This window comes from Salarias fasciatus, chromosome 23 (genome assembly GCF_902148845.1).
Source record: "Salarias fasciatus chromosome 23, fSalaFa1.1, whole genome shotgun sequence".
Taxonomy (NCBI): Eukaryota; Metazoa; Chordata; class Actinopteri; order Blenniiformes; family Blenniidae; genus Salarias; species Salarias fasciatus.
Genome location: NC_043766.1, coordinates 15,529,239 through 15,548,116, shown reverse-complemented (window position 1 = coordinate 15,548,116; position 18,878 = coordinate 15,529,239). Strand labels below are relative to the sequence as shown.

The 18,878-nt window shown below is 40.7% G+C and overlaps 1 protein-coding gene across 30 annotated transcripts in view; it reads right to left on the bottom strand.

Moving 5' to 3' along the window:
• The window catches only part of adgrl2a (adhesion G protein-coupled receptor L2a), a 103,228-nt gene extending 84,654 nt beyond the window's left edge, over positions 1–18,574 (bottom strand). For all 30 annotated transcript variants that reach the window (XM_030083199.1, XM_030083200.1, XM_030083209.1 and 27 more), the window contains exon 1: positions 17,982–18,574. The gene's annotated coding sequence lies outside the window, so the exon portion shown is untranslated. The remainder of the gene's footprint in view (positions 1–17,981) is intronic.
• Between the last annotated feature and the right edge of the window lie 304 nt (positions 18,575–18,878).

Below are 18,878 nucleotides of genomic sequence, written 5' to 3'. Positions count from 1 at the left end.
GAGAAGTACTGAGCGCACACATTGGCCAACAAAGTTATAATTAAACCCGCCATAATCAGCTCATCTAGTATGACATTGCACCTCACCTGAGACCTCTAATTTTAGAGCCATTTAGAAGAGGTTAACAGGAGCAGAACCAAGCGCAGCCACTGTGTATTTAGCTTCAATGGAATAATATGCAGTCATGAGGATTGACAAATGAAAGTTGATCACAGACGTCAAACATAACGGATTATAAAAAAAAAAGCCTTTTTTTATTTTATTTTTTTAATTAGCCAATGTGGCACCCATTGAATTTATAAGGCAAGTGGCTATGTATAATCAGCCTACATTCAAAGTCCATACAGTATAATGAAACCTTAAGCTGATTGTCTCCACAATAAATCTGTATAGTAAGCATACAGGTTTAAAGATCTTTAAGCGTGCGCACAAAGTCTTAGCTCTTACTGTTTTGTCCACTTGGGAAAAAGACAATCCTTAGATCGCAAACAGACTGATAATCCCTTTTAATTCTTACGCTCCCAAACAATATGCACATAATTAAAATGAAAGAGAATCTATATGTAAGGAAGCTATACTGAAGGAATATGAGGAGAAATTTTTGTATGTAAAATATATTCTTTTGTAATAGACTCACAAAGCCTCTGATTCGTGATGTAGTGAGATATACTATTAAATCCATACCACTGTCACGTGAAGAAAACTGAACACATACCAAGTTAAATTTCAGTGGTGTGAGGCCTCTTTGCTTTATGATCTCGATGTGAAGATGATAACCCAGCGAGTGCCTATTAATTGCAATTATTACTGCATTGCCTTCTGCTGGGTGTTGATAAATTATTAAAAATGCATATTTCCACCACATCAACATTGAATTAACTCCTGAAATCAAAAATGTAATACTTGTGTTGAGCCATCAACTATCAATCAAAGTAGTATGCTGTTGTTTAAGTAAGTCATTAATAACATGCACACAACATTTGAAGAACCAGTTAAACAACATGTTAAAAACATGCATTGCACGCCATTTGAGTGGTTGATTTTTTTTTTTTTTTTTTTCCCTTTCAGGCTCATGGTGTTTCCATATCTAAACAAACAATTTTATATCTCAGCTTGAGATAACTGTTGATTCAGGATGATTATCTTTCCTGCTTGTCATGATGCTTTGTGCGAAAAAAAAAAGAAAAAAAAAAAAAAAAGCTCAACAGACCTCCTGTGTCAGGATGTGAAGACAAAGACAAGATGCCATTAAACAGTTTTGCCTTAAAGGCAGCAGAGACCCCCTGCTATGAGAAAATGCTCGATGTAGATCCCCGGTACACAGGAATGGGTGTTCTCTAAATCGATGATAACAGTCCTATACTTTAATATATTTTGTGTCACGCTGTGAGTGTTTAACATGCTGAAACACCAAAGGCACGGAGCGGAGGGAGACTGTCTGACTGCCGCTGTCCTCATTAAACGTACGGAGGTCTCCCCTCTCAGTTGGGGATTTCTTTTCTCTCTCTGTGACATGCATCGGAAGCCACCCGTGAGGATACCTTGACTGTCTGATTAAATAGCCCTTGAATCGGGTGCTATATTAGAGTGAGTCTTACGATCTGCAACATTGCGCAGTTGTACTGAAGTTTGGAGTTTCAGTGTGCACAAGGTGCACATTGAACGGCATTGTCAACAACATGGCAGCTCTCAATTTAGGAAGCTCATGACCAAGGCATAGTCTGTAGCTGTTAAGCACAGATTGTCTAAATGTCAACAGGCATCACACTGTTTGGTTGAATATGAAGTCAATGCAGACAGATGTTTAAGTGCTCTGAGAAATGGTGAAGCCGCAGGGGCGTGGGCCCGGAGGATTTAAGCATATGTGTGCTTGATATACTTGCAATACAACAGGATGCTTTATAATCAACAACTGAGTAACAAAAATGCGAATTGCAGGAGCAATTGGTCTTGTGAAAAAAATAAAAAATAAAGGGCTTAGTGACTGGAAAGAAGGGGGTTATTAGAAGGAAGAGGAGGAGGAGGGCTGATTGAAAAGGGCAGTTTGAAATTTAAATGCAGAGGGGGCCTGAAAACAAAAGGCAGATGTGAAAGAATGTCGGGCTTCTTAGACAAAGCTCCTGGTTGTCCCTCTTTAGCTGTTAGAGGGCCACAGGAGAATAGAAGAAGAGTTGGCCCATTCTATAAAACGAGGTCTGAGAGAATGGAGGGGGACCCAGAATAAAGAAGCGGGGTGGGGGAGGGGGAATCAAGCTACAATAAAAGACTGACAGCTTGCAAGTCTTGCTTGACCCTTGAATTAGCCCCTGAGCTTTCAAGCAAGCTCAAAAAAAGAGTTGGGATGTTAATTGTCACAGAACATCACAGGGATGCAAAGAAAGGGAAATATGGGGCCAGAGATTCACTGAAATGTAAATCAGAACCAACAGACCACCACATGTTGAATGGAGGAAACACATTTGGCTCCTATTCGGTTTTCCCAACAGTATTCTCATACATGCATTCATGCATGCTATAAGACTCTGGTTATCTGTTTCTTTTGCCCACTTTGAGGAAAGAAAAATCTGAAATACCTGGGGACAAAAGGGTTCAGTCAAAGCATACTCCTTCTCAGTTGTGGAGGAAATGTATTCCAAAAAACGATTGCATCTTACTTTGACACTGCTGAAATGTACAATTTGCAAGTGCAAATCAGAAAATTTGCACTGCAGAGGTGGAGAGATTGGGCTGTTGATCTGATGAGTCTGGAGCCCAACTGAGTCAGATATGGGACAAGGAGGAATCAGAGGCTGACCCCTCTGCTGAGGGTATGATTGAGAGCAGCAGAGGGCCAGAGGAGCTGAATGACGTCCAACCAAACACTGTGTGACTGCTGGTGCCCCGAACGCAGGCCCTGACCCTGACAGGAGCTAAGCCAGTGAAATACCAGGTCAAACACGCTTGCTGTGCAACAGGACTGCTCAGCGGGAGAGGGGTGATGTAGAAGGTTGAGGGAGGTGGAGGGGCAATGGGTAGTGGACAGTTACGAGCAGCAGAGTTGAAAAACAAAGCACCAGGCTGCTTTTTTATTATTAAACACCGTATTTGCATAACAAATAATGTGGAATGGCAAATCCTGAGATGTTTGGTTCAGACACATCTCACTTCTTGTCCATTTTAACAATAAAGAATATTCACTGTTACTTATAATATTCAGGTATTAGCATTTGATCGTCTGGGAGCACATGGAGATCTTGTTTGTGAATATGTGCTTCAGACTCTTTGGATTAAATGAAACACTGCAGAGCTCCACAAAACACGCAACCAAAGAACAGACAGCAGGCCGGAAAAGAACCGGAGCGTGTGACATAAGCGTGGCGCTTGTCATGCTCATTTCTCTTAGTGTTTGCACTATTCATCATTTTTACGAGCCACTCAATTAATCGATTAGAGTACTCCCCACTGGTCAGGACATATGGCTACTAAATAAAGCAATCATGAGTCAAACCCTGGAACACTCCAGCGCATCAATACAGTCACACGGACAGAAATGGCAACACTAAGTCATGGTCAAAAACAAAAAAGCATATTTTGAATTGACAGAAAATAACCTTTATCCGTTGCTCCTTTGCTATATGTGTTTAATTACTTCACATTTGTCTTTAACTATACAGGCACGAATGGTTATTGCCCTATGCTTGAATATATATTAAATCCATAGTCTCATAATCACTTTAGCAATGCCACAAAAATCTTATTAGGGCTGAAAGATACCTACACCTGTCTGTTCGCATGGATTACGGTGAGATGATTTGCCACAGTAACAAAGTTTTAATACAGCTTCCATACATTTTTTGTTCTAATTTTGATGTTTTACTGCAAAGTGAAGTGGATTATCTCGAATGAAATTTCAAAATGTCATTTCCACTTGCTGATAGCACAAAACTATTCCTTTCAGGTCTGCTGAGATAAGAATGATTCAGCCAGAGCTGTTAAGCGGTGTCTTTGCCAAATGTTCCTTCGCTTAGGAATTAATAGGCTGACATTAATACAGCAAGATAAATAGGCAGGTCAGGAATAGGAGGCCTGCTATTATATGGGCATCTCATGGTGATAGTACCTGCCAATCACGTCCAATAAGTCCTTGACATGGAATGATTCACCTTGAAATGCATAGAACACATGCAATATGTATTGTATATTCCCAGTGTCCAGAAGCGTAATCCAATTAGTATATGTTGAGGAATACTTCGTAGAGTTGGTGTCTGGAAAGCACATTAGAAAACGATAAAAGACACATTTGTTGTGAGCTTCAGTTTTCTATGTGAAAATTAGTCAAAACAAATCATGGATTATACAAACTGAGCTCGGCATTTGGCCCAGACACAATCTGAAAATAATTTTCTCGCTTTCATCATGGGTTCATCATCATCCCATTTATGCAGAAATAATACAACTCAATATGGCGAAGCAAAGTCAAGCAGGGGGAAAACACATGAAGGACATATTCACTACTGGCAACGATGCTTGTGCCATTCATGATGGTGTGTTTGTTATTCAACTATGCTGCACATATTAAAAAAAGGGGGAAAAAATAAAGGTCAGAGATTTGCTTTTTAAGGTCACTTTCACTGATAGTTACTGCAATCTTCAGCTTGTGCAATGCCTATGTGCGTGATTGTGCCACCACTCATCTAAAACAACATGCTTCTTCGTGGAAATGCGACCAAGACCTCTTGGATGAGTAGGGCCTGATTTTTTTTTTGTTTGTGATATTAACGTGCAGTATTTACTCAGACATGAACCGGTAAGCAGCTTTTGTGACCCTCTTCCCTCCCTGTTTAAAATGAGCAGCTGAATGGTTAAACCCCCCACTCTATCCTCCTATTAAAGACCCCACCATCAATAATGCACTGTGATCGTGAGGCGTTATTAAACAGGATGATTAATTTTTAAGGTAGTGGGCAGCAACACAAAACATGTCGTAGGTAACCGAGAAGATGACTTGTGAGAAACAGTTTTTGAATGGAGGGAAAGCAAGCGGCAATACCAGCCATTTATCTGTGTCTTTCCTCATCTGAGCAATGATAAACAAAGGAGAAAGTGTGCGACTGTCTCGGGGACTGAGATGAGGGAATATTTTATCTCCAGTTTGAATGAAAAGACATCTCATTAAGTAAATCATTAGCTTACACTCACTGAATACACAAATCCTGATATTTTGTCATCGCGGATCTAGTAAATTTCACATCCCGATTGTTTTAAAAGCTCTGAAATCTTCTTATTGGCTTTGCTTGTTGAGTTACGCTACTCCTGAGCGACTGCTGTGTTTAACAATGTCTTATTACAACGTTTTACCTGGATTCACCTCATCATTGCAATGAGCACCCCGTGATAAACGATCTTTACATTTGGAAAAGGAACATTCAGGACAGATACTCTTTGCAAAATGATTTAATAACTCAAAAATTGCAGATTCTTAGAAAGTGGTGATTTTGCTTCCTGAGTGGTGGATGTTTAGAGTTTTGAAGGTGCTAATTCTCCCAGATTAGAGGCATTGTGCATAATATGGCCAACCTTGGCTCTGTGTCTAATTGATGCTTTTAACCTTTCTGTGGCTCAGAGGAAGGACAAACACTGCCAAAATAAGGGGAGTCTGCATAATCTCAGAAGTTACTAAAATAGAATACTGCACAAGGACCTTACCCTCGCAGCAAAAGGAATACTCCACAAATTATTTCTGTAGTGGAATAGATGCACACTAGCCTACTTCATCCTGGCAAATTTCTATTCGCTGCCATATCTATTTTCAATCTAAAGGATGGCATGAATGCTTTTGTCAGACGGGGGAAGCTGCGTATGTCAAGCTAAAACAAGGTATAGCAGTGTGTCTCGTCAGGAAGCTCAGACAAAAGAAGAGGGTGTAGTCTTTCCCGAATGCAATCACTTGTCAGCCTTAAATCTTCACTCAGTGCTGCCCTGAAAGGTAATGGTGCTTGTTAAACCTGATGAAGGTATATTGCCCCCGTCCCCCCCCCCCAAAGATACTGAAAATGTCTAAAAGGCATTTTGCTGCCGCTCAGCAATGAATCCTTTACAGTCTACGACACAATACCGTGGAACATATTTTCAACAAAATCACCGTAAATCATCTGACTCTACATCCATACACAGCAGCGTGACAAAGCAGAGTAATTTAAGTAGCTTTGAATTTCCAGGCAGCTTCATTAGACCTCCTTGTGCAGTTTTGGTGTCACTACTCCTTGCCCTCTCCCCACCTTTAGCTGTGAAAGAGAGAGGACAGTTTTGGGGCTCAACCTTCTCTACAGCGCTCATTTACATAACATCAGTGCTGTGAGGGGAATTGTGATGCAAACAAGCTCAGATTGGCTCATTCCACCCCTCAATTTTAATAACGCAGGCTCTATAGGTTCTCACTCCTGCCTGCTCACTGTACAATGGATCAGCCTCTCTCAGTGCTGAGAGCGGAGAGTCGATATTTCAAATATAAAGTTTCATTTCGCAGTTTGGCTGAGAAACGGCGTCAAGGAGTCACTTAGCTCACGTTCAGTGGATGAGTGCTAACATATAGAAATCCACGGGAGAAGATGATAAATGGTGAATGTGCATTGTGGGTAAAGAAATACCTTTTTTTTCCTTAAAAAAAAAATCCTTTTGCTCCCAACTGACCATGAGTCAGGCTTGACATGATTTAAAAAATTATGTAAATAGACCCGTGGCTTATGTTATCGTCCCCTGCCACCCACAGTAGGACAGCAGATACAGCAATCGCGGCTTCTGCACCTTGTGTATGTTTAATATGTGTTTGCTCTTTTGTGATAACAAAAAGGAAGGGGAGACAAACAGGGCTTTCTTTTGTTGTTATTTTTTTTCCTTCCTCTGAATAACTGGACCAAAGTCAGGCAGTCTAAAGACACAAGGAGAGAGAGCAGACAGATGCAGGAGACTGTCAAGCGGACTGCGATAAAACATTCCCTGGGAAATTATCTTCCTGTCATAAGGCCCTCCTGTTTTGAATACCAAAGGGATTCAAATTCCCAAACAAATTCTAAGAGGTTGACCAATTTTGCTCTCCGTAAAATGATAGTGTATTCCAGTGCAGGTCCCACCTTTGAACCACCGTGCCGGAGGTAGCATAAAGGAGAGATTTTAATCTGTGTATGTCTGCATAGGTAATCCACTGAAGTGTAATTGCTACTGTTCTAGGTTATACAAAACACTGACAGGGGAAAAAGACCTTCGATGAATACGAAGCGAGTGTGACAGCAAAGTCCCACGGTGAAAGCGAAGGTAATACTTTAGCAAGGACTCCTCTTAGGGAAAAATACTCTCCAGTGTATATTAAGTGTTGACAGACAGGCTGTTTCTTAACATGATGTACAGAACAAAGCAACATGACAAGTTGTATCAAGAACAGAATTAAAAAAAAAAAAAAAACCTAACGATGATTTAATAAAAATTTATTTAGTCTTTATTTCAATATTATCTGAACTTGAAGCAAAAATAACTTATTTTAGGTTAATGTATCTTTATTTTGAACATCAATCTCAAATGTTTGCAAGTCTTCCCTTTTGCCTTTTTAGTATTTCAAAAATTAGTCACAGTAAAACCCGTTAAATTATTTGGTTTTACATGGAATATGACTGGACAGATGCAACCTCACATACCTCACCATAAGTTGCATTTATCTGCTTTTCAACACCCTGAAGACCAATCGGTATATTAAGCACTTGATTAAAAAAAATAAATAAAATAAAATAAAAAGTGAGAGCAGCATTCAAATTTGCATTCATCGAAATGCTACCAAGGAAAAAAACCGGTGTGAATACTAACTACTATATAAAGGCAGTGACCTGCTGCAACTTCAAAGGAGATTTATGTAGCTATAGCTAATAAATATTCAGTCCTGCCCTGTGAATCTTTTCCCTCTGTCATCCTATGTTTTTCATTTAAATAGCTACAGCGACAATTAGCACTTTCATTCGGGGGCTATTACTGCGTGCTCTAGTTGTATGAATCGTGTTATGAAAGCTCCATTACGCATTTCTGTCTTGGTGCAAAATGTTTATCTTCTGTTAAATTATAAACACAAAGCATGCACCTGAGAAAGTTTTGTGGTTGTGACTTCAGAAAATTTCCTCGCTGTCCCCAGGCAAAGTCTGCACAGCCCTCCTTTTGCTACACTGCTTCCATTATGCACAGGAGCCTATAAGCCTTTTCAGGTGAGAGAATAAAAGATCCCTTTTTTTGGCCCTCACAGTAAAGTGGAAAGTGAGTAGGCGTTGCGGTGTCTGCAACATTCACCATCTCATGCTGATTGTTAGACTCAGCTTTGGTGTCTGCTAGCTACTTTTCCGCATCGCCATTTATAAGGTAAATGCTCATCTCGCTCCGACCTTTTGAAATCATGCTAAATATACAAACACAACATACTACCTCACCTCCACGCTTGCAGAGAGGTGCTTGGGAAAACTCAGAGAAAACTTGTCCATCCTTTCGGCAGGGCTCAGTCGCTTCGTGCCGCAACTCCTTGTCTACTCAAAGGCCTACTGGACCTAATTCTGATGGTAATGGCTGCATCCTGTCAGCTCACTCCAGCTTCACTAGTAATCAGCCCAGGCTGATGAATAACGGAAATGCCACTGGATCCACTTTTTACAATGACACACACACACACGCGCAAAAAAAAGCACCAGTTTCTGCCCCCTATTTGACTGTCCTCTTTACACAGCGCTTTCTTTTTCCCTGCATTTCCATCAACTACTGCTGAACAGCACTCATCACATTGGTTCGGCTGCTGATGCTGAAGCTAAAAATGAAACGTGTTGCCGGGCACGGATGCTGCACTTGAAAATTTGCGACTTGCTCAGAGCTTTCCGTCTGGTCACTGCTTAACCTCAATATGATTCTGTGACCAGGTGATTTATAAGGACGGAAACAAATGTTCGCTTTAGTGCTCGAGTTGCTGTTCAGTGAAAGTGCCCAGACAGAATCTTGCGATCAATTAACATAACCGTTTTGCATTAGCTATAGCCGATGTTTGCGTCATGATACTTAGCGGCACTTTTCAGTCGGATGTGGCCGACTGGTGCCGTCATCTCCAAAAAAGGAGGCTTCACGTACAGACTTGTACACAAAACCTGGTATATTCATTGAAATGAATGAAAAGTACACAGTTTGGATCTTGATTTTTCTTTTTTTAGTAAAATGTTAGAAAGTCATCAAATTACATCTCTGACAAGATATTTTGAAAAGCACTGTGGCAAATCGGCTTCAGAAAAATTAAAACAGAATATAATTTTACTGAACAAAGTAGATTTTCTCCTGTACAATTTGAACTTAAAATATTTGGGATTTCCTATTAGATATACAAAAATGGCCCATTTTTAATATATTAAATACATACTTATAATACATTGTAAACAAAATGCTAGAAATACGGCAGAAACTTTTTGGAATGTATGACAAGCAGCTACAACTAAAATTCAATATATTTAATTCATATTTTTAAGAGAAAGTCTAAAATATATAAATTCAGTAAGAGTCACTCACAAAAGCCAATATAGGTCTTAATTTAAAACAGTATATATTAAAGTATATTAAAGTTTTATTTTCTCTTTAAAGGTAATTGTGCTTTTTCACATTTCCTTGAGCGTGATAACATAACAGATGTCATAGATACTGCAGTTCTCACAGTCGGCTTAATTACTAAAACCAGTTTGCTAAAGACTGAATAGCTGCATTAGACAAACAGGTTGTTTAAATGGATAAAGCAGTCAGGGTATGTGTGATTTATAGCAGAATTCACACCAGGCAGAGCTACCTCACACCTCATTTAAAGGAAGGCATGATGAATTATTAGGGCAGCCTGTATATGTATTTTTCCTGTGCAAATGCCAAAAAGATCAAATCAGTGCGGAGACCCACTGAGGTGTCAATATTAAACATTCCAAATTTCATTATAAATACATGAATAATTTGACGTCTCCATCCTCACACACACACACATTCAAGGAGCAACTTATCTGCAGTATTTAAGATGTTCATTACCTCACCCCCACGGCAGTGGAGGAGGAGGAGGAGGAGTTGGATCCAACAAGCAGCAATGAATGCCAGGGTTGGCACAGCTGTACAAGCAAAGCTGTAAAGAGAAGTCACCGGCCACTGTCGCTCAATCTTTTCCTGTGTTAATCCCACACTATCTGCATTCACGTCAGCCCCGCTCCTCGTGTCCCTGCACTGCTTTTCACACTCCTAAGTTCAATTTGGCAGGAAAGTAGACATGTTGCATCACTTCTCCTGGCTAACAATCCTCTGTTTGCCTCCAATAATCTTTTTTTTCCTGCCTGAGACTGCATGATGGCTATGTTCTCATGTACAATTGATTCAATGGTCTTTTTTTTTTCTTCCTGCAAAATATTTCTTATTGCTTGTTTTGGCTTGCAGGTATTCAGTGGAATAAGGAATGTGTATATAAAAAAGCAGAGGTTTTACTTGTGTATTCTATACCGGATCCCCGCTCTGTGAGTTTTAATAGCAACATTGCAAATATGAGCACATATGAGATTTGAAAGCCTTTAATGCTCCTGAATCTCTTCTTAGCTGATCAGATCATCTTCTGAATGGCCTCAATACACAAGCAGGGCACTGTGTGTGTGTGTGTGTGTGTGTGTGTGTGTGTGTGTGTGTGTGTGTGTGTGTGTGTGTGTGTGTGTGTGTGTGTGTGTGTCAGAAAGAGAGAAAGCGTGAGAGAGAGAGACGATTCGGTGTGAGCGGACCGTCAGCTCCATTTATCTGTATTCATCATTTACATCATTATGAAGAGACAAGCTGCTGTCATATCATACCTCAAACTGTAACAGTAGCTGGACAAATGCGGTGAGATACGAACACTCCAAGTGTTGGTCAGGTTTTACTAAGCCGGCACTCTTAAACCCCACTGTGTTTTACAGACAGAAATTTATACCCAAGCGCTAACGAAACCAAATCCTGGCCCTCAGGGCAGAATTTTTTATTTTAACATCTCTTTTCAGGACTGACATTTAGTCCTCTGTTTTCAAATGTTTTCCCAAGAAGCTTCTCTCCAGTTGACCCAAGCAGAGACCATTGCCTCTGGCTTGTCACGGAGAGAAGAGTGATGCGGTTCCATGGGTAACAGAGAGGGAGGCTCTGTACTGAGACAGCAGCAGGTGCAGCTGTGACAGTTGCCGTGTTGTTGCTAGCCCCACACTGTAGTCAAGATGAGGTTCACAGATGTAGCCACTCAGTGCAGTGGTTTATTGGCTGCCTGAAACAATGCATCTCTGTCAAGAACAACTCCTCCTAAGGCCATTTCAGTCTAAGAGCGCTCTGTATGAAACAAGGCGGAGAAAAAGCTCATTCTGACACACAAGGTCAATTCTGCTCCACAGCAACACAATCAAAGCTCTCCTTACTCTGCCAAAAAAAAAAAAACAACAAACAAACAAAAAATTCCAACCTGGAGCAGGCGTACTGAATTGTGGAGGTATGAAACTTTTTTTTCAAAATTACCAACAATCATTACACAACTATTGTTATTATTCTAATAATTAATATTATTGTTAATTGTATTAGTAGAAGTGAAAGTATATAAATGAATAAATGCAACATAATTATAAAAGTATAGAATTATAACATGTCCCACATTTTCCGCTAATTATGGCTGCAAGCCTTCTCACTTTTATGCTTAATTATTACCAAGCCTCTTTGCAAGCATGCTTTTCCAGCTAACCAAGCACCACCCTAGGCTGCACTTTGCCCACATGTGTATTTCAAAAGACATGCCTTCCAATCATGCATCACTTTCCAGCTTAGAAAACACGTAACAGCATCTGATTTGTCATGATGTTTTTTTTCTTTTTCTTTTTTTTTTTTTTTTTTTTTGGGAAGAGAGAAAGCAAACCTGTTTCTTTTCTTCAAATCAGAGTCTCAGTAAAGTCCAAAAAAGTCCAGTCCCAGCGTAGTATTTTGTTGAGTCTCAGAGTAGTGGAGATCTGAGATAATATGACTATTGTTTTCCTGTAAAGCACCCAGTCTCTGCTTGTTCAATTACTGGAAGGAGCCTCAACGAGGGCGGTTAAATCATTTGCAGAGACATTATCTACGCAGAGAGAGAAAGACAGAGAAAGAGAGGGAGGGGGGAAGAGAGAGAGAAACGGAGCGAGAGAGAGAGAGACGGAGAGGAGAGAGCAGGCGTCGGGGCCAAACTTTAGTTTGGAGAGGAAATAGAAACATTTTTTTTTTTTGTGGACCACACATGGAGGGTTCTGCAAGGATAAAAGCAGCAGGATTAATGATTCACTGCAGGAAATTAATAGACTAATACAACTCTCTCTGTTTCAAAGCCAAAAACCACATAATAAGATAAAATTGTTTTCATTACAGGTGATGATAGAGATCTATGTAGATTATTAAAATATACACAGAATTTATGTGGGGGCAACCACGTAACTTCATTCCTTCTCACATATGTCGCCGACAAACATAACCAACTCACAAGCACTCATCTGTCAGCGTGAGCAATCATTAAGAGATAATTTGATTGTTTTTTCAACCTCGGCTTTGTTTGATGTCTCTGGCATGGTGGCAATTGAGCAGACAATTATTTTGTTGATTAGCTTAGTTTTTAGCAACTTACCATGCCTGTGATATTCCTCTGAAAGTCCCAGACCAGACGCTCAATTCCATCTGACTTGGCAGCCACAGCACAGGAACAAAGCTTCCACACTCACTAACTAAATAGTGTACAAAAAAAAAGTCATCTATCATAGCGCTACACCCCTGAATCAACTGGCTAACTGATATAAATGTATACAATAAAATACACTTTAATGAAAATCCTAAAAAACACTTGCTCGTAAATGTATGTTAATATATGTATAGGGTGTAATTAGGACAGGGAAGCAGTTTGCACACTGTGTTTGGGAGTGTATTTCAGTACTAGCAGGTCCCTTGTCAAACAATACACTATAACTTGAACCACACGTTGCTTTGAACTCTAACAGTCTTTATATAAATCACATTTGAGGAACTTTCTTGAAGTTAATCTATATGCAAACACAAAACAAAGTCCACGTTTTCTTATCCTATTCTTAGTTCAGTTTTCATCCCTTTGAATTTTCCTTCCTCAATTTTTTTCGAGTGCATCACAGTTCACCAAATAGTATGTATGTCGACACCACAGGTATGTAAATCCATATGAAATACAGCCCCAGTAAAACGCACATCCGCAAAGCGCTGTCAATTGGATGAAAGGGGAAACTACATTCAAATGTTCAAGAGAGTTCACTAGTTTCATAAACTGCTGGAGAGACATCAGTGTGGATATACCGAACAACATCACACACAAACATTAAATTATTTTTCGTGGGAGGGGGGTTTGGGAGCAAAAAACTTTTCTCACTTGCAAAGAGTCAAGGACAACACAGGCTATACGGAGAAAATATATTGCTCTGGCATGTTTACCCACACCACCCCTAAATAACAGCCCTGTCTTGTTGGAAAGGGGGCTTTTAAGTGTGGATGTGCCTTGCTCTCCTATAATCCAGCCGAGACATTACTCCTTCCCCTGGCAGACGTCCGCAGATCCCCCCTCTCTCCCAGCCAGGCCTTGCTCTCCGCTGCTATGGTAGAGCCGCAATAACTGCTGTTTGCTTAGAGCCTTGCCTCCCAGGTTCTCCTCTGTCACACAGAAATTGAATATTTTCCCAAATAGTGTTGCAGCTGTGCACAGATAAGGACAAGTTCTGTTCATATAGCACAAAGAATGAGACAGGGTCGATGTGTGCGTGTGTGTGTGTGTGTGTGTGTGTGTGTGTGTGTGTGTGTGTGTGTGTGTGTGTGTGTGTGTGTGTGTGCGCGCGTGCATATTTGTATTTTCTTTTGAGTATAGTTTTTTAATTACTCAAAATAATTTTCATACACTGTATTAAATCTAGATACATTTTACATAATTTTTGCATTAATTATTTTTAATGATATTTAATTCTTAGCAAATATAAGTTGTGATAATATTAAAGATATAAAATAAAATGCAACAATATAAGTAAAATCTCACAGTGCCTATTAAACTTTTATTTTAGTCGTGATACGCTTGTGGGTTGAGACCCAAAACTAACAGTGCAACCAGCACAGAGGAAAACACGAGCCATGTTTCCAATACGATGTTGCATACATGAGCTGCGATCACAAACCAGGCCAATATGTTACGTTTAATCACTTTACGACGAGGGGACGTCGGGTTTTATGACCCACTTCTGCACTTTGCACTTCTTTTTCTTCCAAATGCCTTTCAGAGAAGCACAAATGAGTGAAGCCGTGAAAAGGAGATGCCAGATAAGCTCAGCGAGCCTGCCATTTAACTGGTCCACATACACTATATGAGAGCCACCGGATAATATCCATGTTGCTCCCTCTCACCAGCGTCTGAGCTGAACCTTACGTTCAGAGTGTATGTCCTTGCAGAGTATCGCTGCCTTTGGAAATTATTTAGGCAAGCAGAAAGTTTCACCTGCCATTTCAGAGGCACCGAATCCCCCCTTTGCACCAGAGGCCTTTGGCAAGTGGAAACAAATGTTTCACAAAATGGCAGGGAGGGGAACACACTGGCGCGCTGTGTGTTACTGATTGCCAATCGTAAAATAAAATCAGTCATGAAAGGGGAAGGTAGCCTGGCCCACCAAAGGCCTGCATGTTATGTCAAATTTGCTATAGCTTTCTTTTACAGCCTTGTTTATTCCCTTTAATGGCGAGCAGTTATCCGCACAGTATGGCTCCATGTAGGTGGTTAGCAAAAGAGAAGATTGCATCTGAAAATACAAACCCACAATTTACACGCCAAATAAGCATTGGGATATAAATCTAAATGCTTTAATGCCCTGCAATCCTCTTCTACTGATACATTCACAACCTCCATTATTTCTCCGGTTTTTGCTATGAGGCAGCTAACACATCACATGTGCAAGAAATGTAATTTGAAATGTATCCTTGGTTCTCGCACACTATTGGCTGACAAAGACAGTGATGCTCCAGGAGGACAAAAGAGGGGAAAGAGCTTGAATCTGGTGGTGTTCACCATGGATAAATGCACTGGCATTCCCTATAGTGAAACACTGACACAAACAGCACATTCAGGCTCAAATCGTGTTTAAATCTGTCATATTGACTCAACAATCGCCAAACAGGCTCATGCCAGTGAAATAGCGGCACAAAAATAAAGTGAACAAATGTCGCCAATGGCCAGTGTGTGAGCGCTTATATTCTATAAAATCAATAGAAAAATTACCTTAATAAAGCCAGACTGGGACTGACTGGATTGGTATTGTAATTTAAAATCTGGGGGAGGCAATGAAAGCTTCATTATAACTTGTTTAATGCATGAGTCAAGCCATGCTAAGATGGAACACAATATTAGTTGCTGTTATAGAGCTGAAAATGAAGCAACAGCCCGTAATGCCAAAATGTTTGATGCGGTCACACCCCCTCGCCCATTCACTCCAACTGCCTCAAGACTCCTCTGTTTTTGTGACAGGATGATGAATAAAGTTGAGAAAATAAGTTATTTGTAGGACTTTGCTATCCTTTGATCCGACGTGGAGATGAACGCACAACTAAAGCGAGGCAATCTGGTGCTCTGGCAGATCAGCAGCAGCTGCAGTTCTTTGAAACCGGACGCTCTTCAACTAAATTGAGGCTATAGACTGAAAAAGGTTCTCCTGTGCCGGTTTCAGTGGGAAAATATTCATATTAGTGTGTGATCAGAAATCAGCAAGACATCCAGGAACGGGGTTGTCCTTTCAAAAACTGCATTCACACATTTGGGGTTTTTTTTCACTATCGATAAACCTGTTTATAAGATTTTAAAATTGAAGTAGTTAATGTTTATCTTTTTTACTTTACTCTATTTTTTTAGGAAACAAATATGTTCCCACTGTTTTACACTATTTACTCTTAGTCAATCACTGTACAGTTACTTTGTTGTGAGAGCTTCAAAATACAGTGTTCTCCCACAATATCGCACAAATACAAGTGGGATTATCTTATACATGAGATGTCATTCAGACCTACTTACAAGAAAGGGAGAAAGAAACAAGTCCTACAGTTTCACCAGCTCACGCAATCATTTTCAAGCCTTTCAGGCTCAGCCAAAACCAGTGGCAGAAAATACAACTCCTTCGACTGTGTAGGGGCTCTGACCACTTTGATATGCTAATATGTTCCTTCCAAACAGCTGGAATTTGCTCTTGCATTAATTGAAAACATTTCATTTTTATGCACAGACAAAAAAATACATATATAGTTCCTCTATTTTTTTAAGGGTTTGTAGGAGCATTGAAGCGTGTGTTGCCTGATAAAAGAATGCATTAACCCATATATCTAACACATTCCTTAAAAAAGTAGACACTCATTCACAAGCAGATTGTCTTTGTGCATAGCTGAACAATTACTTTGTTGTGTATGGTGGGGCAGATAAAACCTCCTCCAAACACTTGGTGTATTCTTCTGCTTCTCAAGAGTGCCGTCTTAGAAAAGGTCGTGCAGCAACTTCTATTCAGACGGGATCATTTAAATCCTGATTTGATTAAAGGGACCCAACTAATGACACATTTTACAGAAATACCACTAGTGCACTAATGAACGGCTTCGATAAAAGGTGTTGCACGGACGTGTTGCTTACTAAATACAGACACGAGACTCATTTATCGAGTCTAATCCAGGCAGGAATTCGTAGTTCTCCTCTTTATGCCCATCCGTTAAGGTCAAATCCTGAACCAAAAAAAAAAAAAAAAAGAAAAGAAAAGATGCCCCCCCCCCAAAAAAAAAAAAAAAAAAAAAAAAAAAAACAGAGGGCATTTGAAGACCACAGCTAAATTTAACCCAATTCACTGATCGATTGCTGAAGATTGCTGCTGTGCTCCGGGCTGCCATGCATCACCGGCTGGACACTGCGTGTTTCTCCGACACAACACATCGCACCGCATGTGCGCGTCTGCAGCGCACTCTTTAAACACATGGTTGACAAGACACGTTCGCCTAAATAATGGATGTGCAGTAAAAGGATCTAATTTTACTGCCACTCCGCGCCGACTGCCCCTGAGTTAAGTCTAAGCAGCCTGATCAAATCCTCTTTTACCAGTGTTTTCATTTTTATTTCGCCCTTTGATTGATCCCCGCGTAACTTCTGCACGCGTAAAGCCGCTCGAATCACCGGGAAACTTCTGGCCAAAACTAATATTTATAATGTTAGGCAAGGCGGAATTCTTTGGTTGTGTCTTTTATTTCAGACAAATTGTATAACCCATTATTATTATGGATTAGGATGAGATGAGAGCGCTCTGAGGAATCACACTGACACAGTTTCCAGGATAAACACTCCTCAGTCCAACAAGATCCTCACAGAGTTTAAAACTCCAACGCCGACCAACCAAACACACACACTCCACCTCAACTTTGGTCACATAAATTCCAATTAAATGGTGCTTTGTAAGTTCTGGTTCACGTCAATGTTACACACACACACACACACACACACACACACACACACACACACACACACACACACACACACACACACACACTTTTTTAATAGTTTCCATTCACCCAAACTAGGCAGCAGAACAAATCAATCCTCATCTGGTTATGCTTTGATTAACCACTTTTCAATTAACCACGACACCCGTCGGACTATACAAATCACCACAAACATGAAAGATCTGGTAAAACACTTTGAAAGTCAATGATTTTTTTTTCTTGCGTGTGACCTGAATGTAGCAATTTAGAAAAGTTTTCACAGTGCCTGCAAAGTTGTATTTTATTATTACTCTGAATTAGCCCCAAGTAAACAAGCTGAAAATGGAAATAAAAGTTGTTCACCTCCATCAACTTGTCAAACAGCCCGCTGTGAAGTCTCTTATTAATAAACAGTTTATTATTGACGGAAGGAAGCGAGAGAGAAAAAAAACACTCTTACCTTTTATGAAAAGCAGTGAAGCCAGACAAAGCGAGAATGAAGTGGAGCAAATGTTGGCGGTGAAAAGATAAAAATGTCAGATTGTGGAAAGACAGTCTGATGGGAACTCCTCTGCAGCGAAGAGAGTGAGTCTGCAGGTCTGAGGCATGCTCCCCTGGTCTGGGACAGAGGCTGGCTCATCAGGCGGTGGGTCCCCCTCTCAGCCCGCACATTCTCCTGCACCGGGCGCACACTTCCATGGCATGCAAGGTGTTGCTCTGCTTCCAGTCCTAACTCATCAACACCCCCTCCACTCCCGAAGCGGCAGCGGCAACAATCAAGAGGAGAAGCGACGCACCAAGAGGAGGAAACACACTGAGTGACTGAGAGGGACAGACAGGAGTAGATTGGTGTGGCTGGCTTTTCAGTGTCTGATCAAAGGGGGGAGAAGACGAAGGCTCCTCCCCGCTACTTTAAGCTGCCGATGTTCCTCTTCCTGGCTCCTGTGAATGAGACTGTGGATACTGGGCAAGTTTCAGGGGCTCGCCTCTGGAAAAGATCCCGCTCACAGTGTTGAGACACTTGGTGGGAGCAGCGCGGAGCGGGCTTCCAGTAAACAGCGCCAGTGCAGTGGAGAGCAGGCTGCCGTCTGCAGGAGTAGTCTGAGCCCCGGACTCCGCCAAAACACGACATGGACTCCCGATCCGGGATGACTCGGAGTCTAGACCAGACTATCACATTAACTTATTATCTTACCCGTCAGGATCACATTTTATTCTCCACACAGGAGTAAGGATTAAACTACATCACGCAGAAAAAAAACGGTGTTTATCAGTGTTTCCTCTTTCCTTTTGGTCTCCTTTTCTGCTTTAAATTGCAACACTACCTTCCTTTTGGGTATGAGAGGCCC